Source organism: Podarcis melisellensis, assembly GCF_964234715.1.
Source record: "Podarcis melisellensis genome assembly, chromosome: 2".
In the NCBI taxonomy this organism is placed as follows: Eukaryota; Metazoa; Chordata; class Lepidosauria; order Squamata; family Lacertidae; genus Podarcis; species Podarcis melisellensis.
Genome location: NC_138529.1, coordinates 117,569,570 through 117,579,335, shown reverse-complemented (window position 1 = coordinate 117,579,335; position 9,766 = coordinate 117,569,570). Strand labels below are relative to the sequence as shown.

The window sequence follows — 9,766 nt, the reverse complement described above, 5'->3', positions numbered from 1 at the left end:
GAATCCAGGACTTTAGATTATCCTTAGAAGCTTGTCCAAAAAAAGAGAAAGAGTTGGAAGTGATATATTCACTGAATGCTGGAGGAAATGATGTGGTATTTTTTGCAGGAAAGAAGGAACGAGGTATTGGCTGCCCCTGTCCTTCTTCTTTGGCATTCAAGAGATCAACCAGGATCCCAGGCTCTTGCCCAACATCACTCTGGGCTACAATATCTATGAGAACTTTTTTCATGGAAGGATGACGTATGAAGCTTTGGTAGACCTGGTCTCTTCTAGACAGGCGAATGTTCCAAACTACAACTGCAGAGGACAGCATAACTTGATTGCTGTTCTGGAAGGGGCTGACTCTGACTCTGAGAACTCCATCCAGATTTCAAGCATGTTGAGCATCTATAAAATGCCACAGGTAGGAATGGAGATGGTGGGATCATCTGACTGTGGTTCTCAGCCATGAAAGTGTTGGGTAGTGTCAACTCAGAATGAGGAAGACATTGGAGGTCAAGGGATTGAAGAAAGGAGATAAGGAACGGTCAGAAGAATTGCTGTTTTCTTTTTGATACTACCTGTACTTCTTACTTTCCCTTTGTGTCAAATGCTGATGTGTGTGTGTGTGTGTGTGTGTGTGCGCCTGTGCATATAAAATGAGGAGGAAGGGAACTTCCCTCATACTAGTGGCCATGCCACTAAAAATGGAATAAAGTAGAAAAGATTTCCCTGAGTGAAACTGATATTTTGTTTTTCAATTGAAAACAGTTATAACGCATTCAATAAATAAAAAACATTTTTGCATTGCATAACATAAAATAGTAACAAAATTGTTGAAACAAATGTACAGTATAATACCAGTAAATTAGAAATATAAAAGCATATTTTAAAAGATGAAAACAGGAACTGAGGGAATTCATAAAGATAAAAATGGGGTCCAGTCTTATGTGCCAAAGAAAATCGGGGTGGGGGGGGGAGGACCACGTTTCTTTACAAAACAGATATATGTTATTTGGGAAAATAACTATTTCGGCTTTGATCCCAAACAATGCAAACCAACAGTTCTCCTTTTTTTTTTACCAGGCCAACTATGCTTTTGGCTCCCATGTTCTGAATGACAAGAGGCAGTTCCCCTTTTTCTATCGGACGGTCCCCAAAGAGGACACCATATACCCAGCGATTGTCAAGCTGCTCCATCATTTCAGATGGACGTTCATTGGTCTCATTGCTCCAGACACTGAAAACGGAGAGAGGTTCATGAAGACATTGACACCTGGGCTCATAAAGAGTGGCATTTGTGTCGCCGTCTCACTAATCATTCCACAACTTAATACATACAGTGTGAGGTTCAGTGTTCCTCCATTTGAAAAGTGGGGACAAGTCCATGTATTTTTTTATTATGTAGAAACTACTTATTTCTCGCTGGGAATACGACTTGGAAAAATAATATTTGACCAGCTGGTCAAACCCACAGCAGGGAAAGTCTTCATCACAACATCTATGTGGGATATGAGTATAGACTTCATCAGCTTCATCAACCATGGTTTTGATTTCCAGCATTTCCACAGTATTCTTTCTTTCTCTATTGGGGCAAATAAATGGACAAAATATGACGATTTTGATGCCTTTTTCTTTGCAAGCAAGCAGTTTTGGGAGACAGCTTTTAATTGTTCCCATTTGCAGAATACATTGTCAGTGAAACGATGGACAAGATGCCGAGAAAGAGAGGAACTGGAGATGCTGCCCCAAGGCCATCTGGAAAGACTGTTATCTCTAAACAGCTACAGGATTTACAACACTGTCCAAGCTGTGGCCCGTTCCTTAAATGCTGCATATTCCTCCAGATCAAAGTGGAGGTTGAAGGACAGTCTGGAAGTTCAAAGGCTACAGCCATGGCAGGTATTTCCTTTCCCATCACTGACATCTCTGCCAAACGTGACAATCAATTGTACAATTCCAGAATGGTAGTCTTGGAGAACTTGAGGAATGTAGTGGAGAGGTGAGATTTTGCAAACCCCTTTGTGTAGTGCCCTGAATTGGATCCTTTTCATCTCCTCTCAGATGATAGTCTCTCTGGGAACAGTTCCTACTACTGGCTTAACCTCTTCTCTGCCTTGCAGTGGCCCATTTGACCCCCACCTCCTACATAAGAATTCCCTTGGGCAGGGAAGATGGCATTGCAAAGGCTCTCTCTCCCATAGCCTTCTTCCCTCCTGTTTATTGTGATATTTTGGCACCAACTGAGCTCCACTAAGTTCTATGCTTTGTCCAAAGATTGTGCATGTTGCTGGAGCCTGTATTAAGTGCCTGAGCAACTCATGTTCTCATTACGATAGAGTTTAATACATATGTACAATTGTCATATTTCTGGCTTATTTATATTCTGATTCCATTAATATGCAGAGGCAGGAGGTTTATTCAAGAAAACGGCATACAATTCAGGAGCACCTCCCAATCAGTCTGGCACCTATAGGGCAGTTGCCGGAACTGAAGGGACCTGTCGTCTGCCCTTTCTAAGGCACCTCTGGTCTCTGTTCCACCCTCTTCATAATCCTACATGTTCTTGAGACCAGGGAGGAGGGGAGCCTGTCTCAGCAGGAGAGAAAGTGTCCTTGGATTCTCCAGCAGCCTCTTACCCCTCTCCTCTGCTTCAGCCTCACAGTCTGTACTGCTCCCCATCACCGACTCTCCCTGCTCACTAAACCCCGTTGTCCCTTCAGCATCTAGCCCCTCATTGTAATCTTCTTCCTCTGAGCTCTCCTCAGTGTCCCACCACCAATCCCCTGGCTCTGAGCCTTCCTCCCATGGGGATTCCCTTGAGGGATCGCTTCCTGGTGCTTCCCACAATTCCTCAAACTGCCCAACCAGTCCCTGACACTCTGTAGCCAATCCCAAAAGAGAGCAGATCCAAGCATGAAATGTGCAGAGTTGAATAGTCAGTGTTGTTTCCCCTGTTCCATATGCGGCCCTTTTCTCTGCTATTCTAGCTCCACTCTTTCATGGGAGACACCCAGTTTTACAATTCTTCAATGGACGGAGTGTATTTGGATGAGAACGGGGAACTGGCAGCTGACCTGGACATTGTGAACTGGATGGTGTTTCCAAATCGGTCCCTTCTTAGAGAGATCATTGGAAGCATCAATAGGCAGAAATCCCTAGACCTAAAGTGCACCATGGACCAGAATGCCACTGTGTGCCCCAAATGGCTCAACAAGGTGGGGAAAATAATTTCATTTTATTAGATTTCCCATCCGATAAGTTCAAATCATGTCACCATGTTTTGTGTCGCACTGCCTTCAAATGCCTCCGGCATTCCTTGAAGATCTAACAGTGGGTTCCTGTGAAACTCTGTATATGCATGAATCAGCTGCTATGGGAGTGTAATTTCAAGGTGGGTGTTTTAGTAACTAGATGATGTGGCCACTAGTAAGATAGTGTGGCTTTTAGCAGCCTCAGTGCTGGCAATATTTCCTGAAATGCTCCTGTAAATCCATGTTCTATGGACCAACTGGAAACTGTTTTCATTAGAGGTTTTCCTGCAATCAAGCAGTATATAAATGTGGTCAAAGATAATTAAGTAATACATTGCTCTCATCCTTAACATAGCAGCCTTAACATGTTTTCCTTGATGCCCCTTTATGCTCAGCCCCTGCCTACTTCCAGGTGTGTGGAAAGTTGCCAGCCTGGATTCTTCAAGGTAGTTCAGGAAGGAATGCTGCTCTGCTGCTATGACTGCGTTCCCTGTGCGGAAGGAACAATGGCCGCTCAGGAAGGTGGGTGACACCAGCAGAAAGACCTGCCCTTGGGGAAGAGGACAAAGGACCTTTCGGGTGTCCAGAGTCTATTAAAGGGGAGTTTTAGAGCTGATGCACTGCTACAACACAACTGAGCATTTTTCCCATTGGGTGTTCATACATGCTGTATTGACACATCAAATGACAATTAGAAATCCTGAGATACAAGAATTTGACATTACTTTGACTGTTAGTCAAATTTGGCACAAGAGGCACCATGAACTCCCAGATGATTGTCAGGCACAAATGTTTCATATAGTTGAGTCCAACAAGGTCCCTTTTGAGTGTCATTTTCCTATCCCGTAATATTATTAATACCAATAATTGCTCTCCCTGGTTGTACAGAATGGTATTTTCTTTTTGGTATTACTTTTTGTTAAGGAAAAGCAGTAAAGTTGTTATTCCTTGTGTTCATTCCAGATGCAGAGCATTGCAACAGGTGTCCAGAAGATCAGCATCCAAACAAAGACAGAGTGCAATGTTTGTACAAGATCATTACTTTTCTGGCTTATGAAGAACCTTTGGGGATTTTCCTAGCTTCCTTTGCCCTGTTCTTATCCTTAACCACGTGTGCTGTGCTAGGAATATTCATTATATTCCGGGAAACTCCCATAGTCAAAGCCAACAACCGGAACCTCTCCTATATCCTCCTCATCTCCCTCCTGCTTTCCTTTCTGTCCTCCTTCCTCTTCATTGGAAGGCCAAGGAAAGGGACCTGCCTTCTTCGACAAATGGCCTTCAGCATCATCTTTTCAGTTGCTGTCTCCTCTGTGTTGGCAAAAACCATCACTGTGGTGCTGGCCTTCCTGGCCACAAAACCAGGGAGCAGGGTGAAGAGATGGCTGGGAAAGAGTCTGACCAACTCCATTGTCATTTCCTGTTCCAGTGTCCATTTGCATCATCTGGCTGGGAATCTCTCCTCCCTTCCCAGAGTCTGACATGCATTCCCAGTCCAGAGAGATCATCCAGAGAGATCAGTCCAGAGAGATCATCCTGCAATGCAATGAAGGGTCTGTTGCCATGTTTTATGGTGTCCTTGGCTACATGGGCTTCCTGGCCTCCATCTGCTTCACAGTGGCTTTCTTAGCTAGGAAGCTGCCTGGGGCCTTCAATGAAGCCAAGTTGATCACCTTCAGCATGCTGGTCTTCTGCAGTGTTTGGGTCTCCTTTGTGCCCTCCTATCTGAGCACAAAGGGGAAATACATGGTGGCTGTGCAGATCTTCTCTATCTTGGCTTCCAGTGCTGGGCTTCTGGGCTGCATCTTCTTTCCCAAGTGCTACATAATTGTACTCAGGCCTGATTTGAATACAAAGGAGCATCTGACAACAAAAGCTGGTTCTTAAATGACTCATTTTTGACAACTGTTGTCCAGCACAGCAATGATGAAAAAGACACACTTGCCTTGCAAATGTAGCTTCTTAGATTTAAAACATGTTTATGGCTCCTTTTCTGATGGTTACTTTTCAAACCTTTAAGAAGTGTCAAAATTTTTAAATATTATTTTTAATTGTGCTATTTTAACTTGGACAGCTGAATGTTTTTCTCTTAAAATTCAGGTTCTTTGGCACTTCCTGCATATATTGATTTAATAGGAAAATTGATTGGGACTGCTAAAACAAATAGAGGAGAAAAGTGTAATTGAGTAGTGAAATATTTTGTTTCAGGGACAGTTAACAGAGGGCACAGAAACATTATATATATATATATATATATATATATATATATATATATATATATATACACCCACACCCACACCCACACCCACACCCACACACCCACACCCACAATGGGAGGGTTCTTAGGAGGGGGGAATAAACATGGTAGGAGTAATTTATTCCTTACTGTAAAATGTCATTTAAAGCATGTTGAACTTTGAAATATGAATTGTTCTTCATTGTACATACAATTAATATCTGTATTTTCCTTCAAAAACATTAGGTTAAAAATACTGAGATAATTGTGCCCTGATAAATCTGTTGCTCTTCACGGTGTCTCAGGACTTAGTTGCTTTTGAGCTGGCGAGAAAGAGTGCTGATTTTCTTCTTCCTCTTCATTTCTGTTGGGAAATATCACGGCAATGATAGTTAGATGAAGGAAGTAATGGAGAAAGGAAGATCATTTCTTCCAGAGAGCCCAATGCCCTTTGACTTGAGATAACTGCTCATGGTACACCCACTCATCCCATTTGCTTTGCATCTATTTTGCAGTTTTTGCTATATATTCTAAAACTTCTTTGAGCAGAGGTAACAAGATGGGAAGTGAAGCCTCTCTAGTCTCAAAGCCACTGTCAGCTCCTTTGGAGGTGGAGAATGCAAACCATATCCAGCATGAGCTCCTATTTGACTCTGGCTGGAGTTTCTGCTGCTGCTGCTCTTTTTCCACTATCCTGATGAGTGGAAGGATTCTCCCCACTTCATCTGTGATGTCTCAGATTCTCTGTCACTGAAGATCTGTCTCCTGACTTCTTTAGACATGGCAGAAGTTGTCATAGTGGAAGGAAATCCACCCTAGATCAGCTCCAGTTGTCCCTCTGGCACATAAGAGGCAGGGGAGAACTGCTAAAATAAACACACACAGACACATTCAATCTATAGATAACAGGTGGTAGGGAGACCTAGATTGTGGAGGGTGGGGACAAGGTCACACTATCCGGGACACCCTCCTGCAAGGGGATCAAAAGAGATGCTCATTTGGACTCCCAGCGGAGCATGGCAAACTGGAAAGAGTCCATTGCTTGCTCATCTGCCAGCATGGATAATTATTTGGTGATAAAAGGTGGTCAGAATATCTGCTAGGGTCAATGAGAGATTTATAGGCAAGCCTAAGTAGTTCTGAAGAGATACTTTCCCATCATTATCAAGAGGAGTTTAAACCTCCAGAGACATTGGGGGGGGGCTTTGTTCAGAACATGGAATTACAGCAGCTCATACACCGAATAAACACAAAAAACATAATTTTAATCTATGGGGGGGGGGCTTGAATTGTGACGGGTGGGAAAAGGTCGCACTGTCCAAGGGCTCCTCTGGCAAGTGGGTCAATAAAGATGCTCATTTGATGAGCCCCATTGTGACCCAAGGAAGTGTCTTTGCAAAGCATGCTAAGAAAATGTTCCAAATACATGGAGAAAATGTCACCCTTTACTATGAACATCCTAGAAAGGTGTGATGACCTGGGAATCCGATTCAGAGGCTGAACCGGAGGAATCCCAGCCTGCTCAGGACTCCCCGCCTCCAGGGCCGGCTGAACTGGGGCAGGGCCTTGATTCTGAAGCTCCTGCACCTGTGCCGGATCCTCAGGAGCAGGCACCAGGTGAATCCACTCCGGCTCCAGAGGTGGTTGAGGACTCAGTGCCTACAGGTGAGTCTCCCCCTGGGTCCAGTAACCCTTCAGCCTCTCCTGAACTCCAGAGGCTCAGGGCAGAGAGGCGAAGGGAACTGGTTTCTCCCAGAAGGAGTGCTCGCCTTAAGGCCAGGAGAGGTGGGTCTCCTGGGGGCCGGGACCGCCCCTGGCCTCAGAGAAGATAAAGGCCAGTCAGCCCAGTCCCAGGTTGCGGGAGCAACGTCGTTGAAGAACTGTTTTGGCCAGCATCCATTCCTGTTCCCCTGTCCTTGCCCGGCTTCTCGCTGTGGACCCTGCTTTGCCCGAGGAGGACTGTATGCCGACCCTCAACTCAGGTCCTGGACCTCGCCCCATGGTAACCTCCCCCCTGGACCAGCACAAAAGGTAGCTGACATGTCCCTCATTCCAGGACTAATCAAGGACCCCAATATTGTGTTGGCAGGCCTACTTACTATACTTACTTACTAGTGGCCTTTTTGCTACACCTTCTTTTGAAATGAATGACACCTCCTACCGGTTTTTCCAGTTCTCCAGAACCACCCAAGGCTTATGTTTCTGCTGCTGTTCCTCTGGGGCATGGAACTCCAAATGGAAAGATTGGCAAAATGTACAACACCACCAACGTAAAGGTTGGCTTCAGAACTGTATCCATACTTTCCCCAATATACAGTCAATTTCACCGGACAGGATAACAATGAGGTGTGTCAGGAAAAAACCTGAAGCTACAAATGCAGAGAAAATGGTTCTCTTTTCAAATAACAATCCTTTTGATAGTGATAAGAGCAAAGAGGCTTGCTGTAGATCAAATAATTTATGCAGCGCAAAAGAAAGGCAAAGAAGAGGAAAATGTCTGACTACCAACAGTTTGAATAGACAAATAAGTGTGACTGGTTATTTGTGACCCCCAAGTAAATATGAGCAGCATAAAGACTAGTATGGTTGGTCAATAATATAGCGGGATAAGCCTGTGATGAAGCAATGTACAAGCTTATGCCCAAAGGACCTATGGCCATTGCAAAGCTATTATGACTTCGGTTTCAATATTCATGATTTATTTGACAGGAAGAAAGATTGAAATCTTAAGAAGCTACATTTGCAGGTATGTCTGTGCTGGATGACAGTTGTCGAAAATGAGTAATTTAAGAATCAGCTTTTGTTGTCAGACACTAGATATTAATCATCAAATCAGTTGCATAGCACAAGATGATACACCATCCTTTGATTTGGTCATTAGATCCTCCTTTGTATTCATATCAGGCCTGAGTACAATTAGGTAGCACTTGGGAATGAAGATGCAGCCCAGAAGCCCAGCACTGGAGGCCAAGATAGAGAAGATCTGCACGGCCACCATGTATTGGTGCTCAGGTAGGAGGGCACAAAGGAGACCTATACACTACAGAAGACCAGCATGCTGAAGCTGAGCAGCTTAGCCTCATTGAAGGCCCCAGGCAGCTTCCAAGCTAAGAAAGCCACTGTGAAGCAGATGGAGGCCAGGAAGCCCATGTAGCCCAGGGCACCATAAAACATGGCAGAGGACCCCACTTTGCATTGCAGGATAATCTCTGTAGGCTGGGAGTGCATGTTAGTTTCTGGGAATGGGGGAAAGATTCCCAGCCAGATGATGCAGATGACAACTTGGACAAGAGAACAGGAAATGACAATGAAGTTGGCCAGACTCTTCCCCAGACATCTCTTGATTGTGTTTCCTGGCTTTGTGGCCACGAAAGCCAGCACCACAGTCATAGGTTTTGCCTATACAGAAGAGACAGCAACTGAAAAGATCTCTCATCTATTCTATGGTTAGCAGAACCAGATCCATTGAGTAACTCAGCTTGTAAGGAAGGGAGGGTGAATGTTCAGGACATGGGTGTTGGTGTTACAACTGGAGTGTTATTTGCAAGTGCTTTTTTGCTGATATTTTGGAGGGCATGTATTTTTCGGGAGTTAAAGTTTTTTAATTTGAAGTAAACTACTAACTACGTCAGCTGCTCTAAATCTTGACTCAATATTTCTCTGACACAGGATCTTCTGTGCACCAGATTTCTCTCCCCCGGGCCCCAGCACAGTGCAATGAATGACACTGTGCTGCTATTTACTCGGACGTCTGACAATTATGAAAAATATCGCTTGAGTTCTGGGGAGAATAAATCAGTACGATTCTGATAATTAAGGAAAACAAGGTTCACCCTACTTTGCTGGCATTTATGGAACATAAAAAGAGTATGTCATTTAAAGGTCAAGCTGACCTTTGACCCCCCAAGCCAACCCAGGTAAAGACCAGGGAGCCATTTCTGTGCATTCTTCTTCTCATGTTTTCCTCCAGGTCTGCACCTGTGCCTTGAGCCACACAGAGACTCAGGTGATGCATCTCCCCCTTATAATTATTCTTATTCTTGCCAAATCACCAGGGATTTAGCCAAATCAACCAAACATCAGAATCAAGGCTATTACACTGTGTCTGAAAAGTTTCTTGCAGAAAATATACCCTGTGCCATGGACCACTTTTCTTGTCCAATTCTCAGGGGCTCGGATTAATCATGAGATTGTAAGAGCACCTGAGGGCCAGCCAATGAGTTTTTAATATACCTTTTCAGCTGTTTCTGGGTGAGTCAACTTTTGTTAGTTCATCAACAGATCTCTTTTCTCT

The 9,766-nt window shown here is 44.1% G+C and overlaps 1 pseudogene across 1 annotated transcript; it reads left to right on the top strand.

Moving 5' to 3' along the window:
- The first annotated feature begins 238 nt into the window (after window positions 1-238).
- On the top strand, window positions 239-5,123 carry LOC309361354 (vomeronasal type-2 receptor 26-like; annotated as a pseudogene). The gene is made up of 5 exons: window positions 239-406; window positions 1,069-1,884; window positions 2,973-3,200; window positions 3,632-3,758; window positions 4,200-5,123. The product of its transcript is annotated as a vomeronasal type-2 receptor 26-like (transcript).
- Window positions 5,124-9,766: the final 4,643 nt, after the last annotated feature.